Source organism: Halichoerus grypus, chromosome 6, assembly GCF_964656455.1.
Source record: "Halichoerus grypus chromosome 6, mHalGry1.hap1.1, whole genome shotgun sequence".
NCBI classification, from domain to species: domain Eukaryota; kingdom Metazoa; phylum Chordata; class Mammalia; order Carnivora; family Phocidae; genus Halichoerus; species Halichoerus grypus.
Genome location: NC_135717.1, coordinates 14,985,276 through 14,991,706, shown reverse-complemented (window position 1 = coordinate 14,991,706; position 6,431 = coordinate 14,985,276). Strand labels below are relative to the sequence as shown.

Genomic DNA, 6,431 nt, shown 5'->3' with positions numbered 1-6,431 from the left:
AGAAATTATTGTCAAATACAGTGTCATGAATCTTTTCAACTGTGTTTTCTTCTAAATTTTATATCTTACATAACTAATGACAAGGTTGAATCAGTAATCAAGTTTGAGTTAATTTTTGTATATGGTGTTAGGTAAGGGTCCAAATTCATTCTTCTGCCTGTAAATTTTATGATATATATTTTTTACAATAAACAAGTTTTAAAAACTATAATACTCTTTCATGATAAAAAAAAAAAAAAAGCCTGTAAACTAAGAGTAGCAGGGAACTTCCTCAACATGATAAAGGCCATATATGAAAAACCCAGAGGTAACATCATACTCAATGGTGAAAGATTGAATGTTTTTCCACTAAGATCAGGAACAAGACGAGGATGCCTGCTTTCACTACTTTTATTAACATGTTTTCATTTCTCTTGGGTAGATTCATCTTATCTGACCTTTCTCTGGAATCTGACTCTTCCCAACAATCCCTTTACTTTCTCTCTTTCCTCTTAGCTTCCACATTACTCCTCTTTTATAGTTTTCCTCTCGCTTCTATTTTTTTTTTCACTCTTCTTTTGCTGGCTCTTTTTCTTTTGACTCACTCCAAGATGAATTTTTTAGCCCTCTTTTATCTTCACTTTTTCCAATGGGACTGATTTTTATAAATTCATATGCAAAAGGGGCACCTGGGTGGCTCAGTCAGTTAAGTGTCTAACTCTTGATTTCAGCTCAGGTCATGAACTCAGGGTTGTGAGATCAAACCCTGGGTTGGGCTTGCTTCAGATTTTCACTGTCCCTCTCTAAATTAATTAATTAATTAAAAAGAAATGAATTAATTAACAAGAAATTCATATGCAAAAATAACACATAAATTAAAATAAAAAATAATACAATGAATATCCATATACCTATCAAGAACTAAACCACTGGGGCACCCGGGTGGCTCAGTCGTTAAGTGTCTGCCTTCAGCTTGGGTCATGATCCCAGGGTCCTGGGATCGAGCCCCGCATCGGGCTCCCTGCTCGACAGGGAGCCTGCTTCTCCCTCTCCCCACTCCCCCTGCTTGTGTTCCCTCTCTCGCTGTGTCTCTGTCAAATAAATAAAATCTTTAAAAAAAACAAACAAAACTAAACCACTAAATTCAAAAACTAAAACATTGCTTCCTCAGTTAAATATAGCCTTGGTGCCCCTCTCCAGTAGCCTCCCACCCCACTTTCTCTGAGAGAGAAGGCATATCTGGTAATTTGTCCCACTAACGGCCCCAATGAGTCAGACCTACTAGTGTCCTCACTTTTGCTAGTTCCCTCCCACATTGACCTAGGGGTTAGCCCCTTACTTACTTTGCCCATTACCTTTTGATATCTTCTCCTACTTCCCCCTAATTCACTCTGCTACAGCCAAATAGGTTGGAGGTGTCAAGAGGGCTCTCGCACTTGTTCCCTGTACCTAGAACACCTGCCCCAATATTTGCATACTAGCATGGCTAGCTCCCTCGCCCTTTGTTCAAGTTACTTTCTCAGCCAGGGCTTTCCCCTCAACTCTAACACTGCAGACTTTTAGATTGCACTTTCTATTCCTCTTCCTTGCATTATTATTTTTTTAAATAATAATTATCACCATCTCCTGTACTACTGTAAATAACTTGTTTACTGGCTCCTCCCCTCTCCTCTAGAATGTAAGCTTCTCAGTATTAGGGGAGGGAAAAGAACGTTACCTCTACTTCTTGGCTGAGAAGTAAAAGATTAACAAGAGAAAAACAAATAGAAATTTATTAACACATATACCTCATACATACATAAGAGATACCCAAGGAAAAGACTTAGAATGCCAACTTAAATACTATCTTCAGGTAGACAAAAGAAAGGTGTGTGTTGGGGCGGGGTGGGTAGCTGAAGGACCAGCTATGGGAAGTGACCAGGGAAAGGAAAGTAAACAAGCTTAAGTTTTGCTGTGCAGATTTAGGTTAGTGTCTCCTCCATTGATAAGAGTGTCTTGTGATTTAGTAATGCTCTTCTAGGCACAGAGAGGGAGACACCTTTACAAATGGAGATTTCCTTTATAAATGTACATTTCCCTTCCAAAAGGGTATTCTAGTTTGTTTTCAGAGCTTCTCTTGTGTCTACTTTCTCAAATTAACCTTCTGCCAAAGAGGTATGTTTCGGGGTGGCATGTTCTGCTATCCCTCTGCATTTAGGAAGAATTTGAGGAATGAATCAATCTCTATTTTGCAAATAATGAAAAAGACTAATAAATTAGGCAACCTGTCCAAGATCACAGAGGCAGCATTTAGCCAAGGTGGGATTCCAATCCAGGTCTCCAAGATACAGTATACTTTTTTCTCTGGTGTGCTGCAATTTATGCCACAGATGGCATCCAGGATACAGAAGCAGCTGCGGCCTCCAACATTCCTGAAAGGGAATCACGAGAACTGGATTCCATTTATGACTCGACCTTAATACTGGCTAACAATTATTTAATTTCGTGGAGCTCAATTATGCTTAGCCGTAAAAACGGCTTTTGGATCAACCACCAATCTCTTAAAGGTCCTTTCATTCGAAAACTAAAAATCTTGATCCGAGAAGGGATAGGATTCATTGTTTTTTTTCAAGCGGCTTCGTTCCCTACGGGCTGGTAACCGTCTACTGGCCCAAGGATTCCCCTCCCCAGCCTTTGCAGCCTCTGGCTCCCTTTCCACGCTGCTACAGCGGCCGAGGGCCCAGTGGCACCGCAGGAAGCAGGCACGGAAAAAGCCAGAGCCCACCGGCTTCTCCGCCGGCTCCTGAAGGCCGCAGGTCAGCACCCTAGGGCTAGCCTGGCGGCCGCCTCCTCCCCCGACACCTCGGCCAACGCAGGTGCCGTCATTCACTCCAGCCTCGGCCTCGCTCCACCCAGAGCGGATTCTGAGGGGAACCCGCAACAACTTCCTCCGCGCGCCTAGGGCCCCGGAAGTGACGTCTGTGCGTGCGTGCCGGGCGCTCGCGGCGCCGGGGGCGGGGCGTGAGAGAGGGAGGGCCGGCAAGAGGGCGGGTTGTGGACTGGCGGAGCGGGGACCCACTCGAGCGACCCGCGGAGAGCGGCGGTCCCGACGCCGGTGGAGCCGCAGACCAGGTACGGAGCAGACGTACGCGGGCCGAGGCTGGCGCGGCTCTCGGCTGCGGGCGGCGGGGCGGCGGCGCCGTCCGGGCGGGGGCTGCTGGGTCATTCGCCTGTGCCGTCTACCCGGCCGGGGCCGTTGCGCCTCGGTGCTTCCAGCCGCGGTCTGTCCCAACCCCGGGCCCCGCGGCGCGGCCCTGACCGGCCCCAGGCAGTCGCCGGCCGGCTTAATCCTGTCGTGCTCTGCCTGCCCGTTTCGGGCGCTCGTCGCCAAGTTCTGCGCGGCCCGGCCCAACTCCGACGGACAGGCGCTTGTCATTTCCTGGCCCCCTCCTGCCACCCGTCCACCCCTCGCAGGATGGCTTCCCTCCGGCCGGCTTCCTCTTCACTGTCCAGCCCTCGGAGTCTGAGGGGACACCTGTGGTGGCGGCCGGTCGGCTCGTGCCCGGGCCGCTCGGGGGTCCGTCGCGATTGACGGCTCAGACCCAGATCGCAGCCCCGCCTTGGCCGGGGCGCCGGGACTTCACGAACCTGCGTCGGTCTTGCGGAGGGAGGGAAAGGTCCCGGAGCAGGGAGGGTGCAGTCTTTCGTGGCGCGGGGACTGGAAGACTTGTCCTAACTTTCGCCCGGTGGTTGAGGGGGAAGTTGTGGGCCTGGGGTTAGGAGCAGAAGTCCCTGCTTGCGAACTGTCTTGGAGGGGAACAGAGGTGATGCCCATCACGGAAGTTTAGTCAGAGGGAGGGAGGCTCTCAGCCGCTTTAGAGAGTAGGTCACAGACGTCTGGTGGTGCCTCAGCGCCCGTGACCGTGACCAAGCCCTGTGGTTGGGAAATATGTCAGTGGACTCGTTTTGCTCTTGAGATTAGACGTGAAAATTTGTCAGGACGAGTTTACAGCATCACTAGGGGAGTAGTTTTTTGGATGAGAAGAGTTTTGGCTGTTTTTGTTTGTTTGTTTTGTTTCGAAATTAAATAATGGTTGTACTTTTTTTTTTTCCTGTAAACCTGGAACTGCCTTTTTTTGTTTGTTTGTTCCCCTGAAGGCAAACGCTTAACCATCTGAGCCACTCAGGCGCCCCTGTAACTGCTTCTTAAAAAGCCTGTTAATTAAAATAGTTGTTTTTTTTAAAGATTTTATTTATTTATTTGACAGAGAGAGACAGCCAGAGAGAGAACACAAGCAGGGTAAGTGGGAGAGAGAAAGGCAGGCTTCCCGCCGAGCAGGGAGCCCGATGCGGGGCTCGATCCCAGGACCCTGGGACCATGACTTGAGCCGAAGGCAGACGCCTAACGACTGAGGCACCCAGGCGCCCCTAAAATAGTTGTAACAAGAAAGCTTGCCGGTCGGGTAAAATTGGATTATATTGTTAATCCATTTATTTTTAATTTTTTTTTTTTAGATTTTATTTATTTATTTGAGAGAGAATGAGAGAGAGAGAGAGAGCACATGAGAGGGGGGAGGGTCAGAGGGAGAAGCAGACTCCCCGCTGAGCAGGGAGCCCGATGTGGGGACTCGATCCCAGGACTCCAGGATCATGACCCGAGCCGAAGGCAGTCGCCCAACCAACTGAGCCACCCAGGCGCCCTTGTTAATCCATTTAATGATAAATAACGTTAACTTTTTTTTTTAAGATTTTATTTATTTGACACAGAGAGAGACAGTGAGAGAGGGAACACAAGCAGGGGGAGTGAGAGAGGGAGAAGCTGGCTTCCCGCTGAGCAGAGAACCCGATGTAGGACTCGATCCCAGGACCCTGGGATCATGACCTGAGCCGAAGGCAGACGCTTAACGACTGAGCCACCCAGGCGCCCCTAACGTTAACTGTTAAGAGATACTGGTTCTTATGCGGAAGATTAAGACGTGTTCAGGATTTGAAATGTCACTGACCTTTCAAGCAATCATGTTTCTTCTCTCTAGAAGTTATAGAGAGAGGGACAATGAGGGTACTTTTCAACACAACGTCGTAAATAGAGCTAAGATAGAGCCCTGAGGAGAGACACTGCAGGGTGTGGAAGGTGAAGAAAGATAATCAGGGAATACTTTTTGGAAGTGTCTTGAAGAATGAGTAACTTTGAAACTAACAAGGTTGGGTGGGAATGTGGAGATGGGCCGAGTAACAGGAGAATAGGCCAATTAACTCACTGCTGGGAGGGGGTTTTTGCAAAGTAAAAAAGTGCTGGGCAGAGATGCAGGAGCTTCGGCTTTTATCTGGTGATGACAAAACCAAAGAAGGGTCTCTGCATGATTAAAATGGAATTTTATGAACTTACGCACTGGCTGCTATTTTGCTGAGGAAGACTGTGTGTGTGCTCATTAAATGTTTGAATTGAGTTGTACGCTCATTTACTAGTTGTTTCATTGTGTAAAAAGTGTCTGACCCTGCTAATTTGTAAGCTTCTATAAACAGGAATTCTGCTTTTATCTGTTTGCATACTCAGTCCAAGTTGGGCATTCACAAGTATTCCATGAGTACTTGTTAACTTAATGAGAATTCATTGATTCATTGATTTCTGATGTTGGTTTTCAGTGGGAAGAAAAAAACTCTGTCAGTACTTATTTTAATATCTACTTATAGAAGAACTAAGATCTTGTTTCATTTACTTGTGTCAGTCTTTGGCTAGAGGCATAGAATTTCAGTCTTGACTATGAGTTTAATGTGTTTTTATTGGTTGCATAGTAAAACATCTGTAGCAGAAATGACTCATCCCTAAAACGTGGAAGATACCTGTGTAACACACCTGTCTATTCTGTGACTCAGAATAGAAATGCTGTTAAGTGGCTTCTTAACCCATAAATAAAGTTATCACACCAGAAACAAAAGTTTCGCAATAGAAGTCAAAACATTTTGAAAGTCTTATTAAATGCTTATTTCTATCATAAAGCATTGTAGAGACATTATGTGTGTTTCATATGACTGGAATGCCTGGAAATAATTCAGAGTATTGTTGAATAAACACTTAGGAGAAACAACAGTGGACTTACCTTCAGCCCACTTGATATTATATAACATATTTTGTTTGATATTTGGATAAAGCTCCTAAAATGCTTTAAGAAAAAGCTGTACCTTTATGGTGCTGCTTTCAAGTTGGAGTGTGAGATTCCTGTGTTTGATGAAGTTCCTGTCAGTGGGGTAGAAATTGTAATTTTTATTACAAAGCAGAACATTTTTTTCATGTTTCTGGTAGCATAGCTTATTTGTTTATGGTCACCAGGAGGGTGAAGCACTAATTATAATCCATTAATTAAATAAATATGTAGTTAAAAGTCCTAAGTTATGATCAGAGTATGAGTTCATGAATGGGTTAGATTGTACACGCTAAATTCTTAAGCTTTTTATTTTCCTCAAATGACATCAAG

The 6,431-nt window shown here is 45.7% G+C and overlaps 1 protein-coding gene across 4 annotated transcripts in view; it reads left to right on the top strand.

Annotated features, from left to right (window-relative positions):
- The first annotated feature begins 2,976 nt into the window (after nt 1–2,976).
- Nucleotides 2,977–6,431, top strand: part of RABGEF1 (RAB guanine nucleotide exchange factor 1) — a 58,684-nt gene continuing 55,229 nt past the window's right edge. For 3 of the 4 annotated variants that reach the window (XM_036115261.2, XM_078074522.1, XM_036115260.2), the window contains exon 1: nt 2,977–3,090. The gene's annotated coding sequence lies outside the window, so the exon portion shown is untranslated. The remainder of the gene's footprint in view (nt 3,091–6,431) is intronic. The other variant, XM_078074523.1, reaches the window with a different exon arrangement.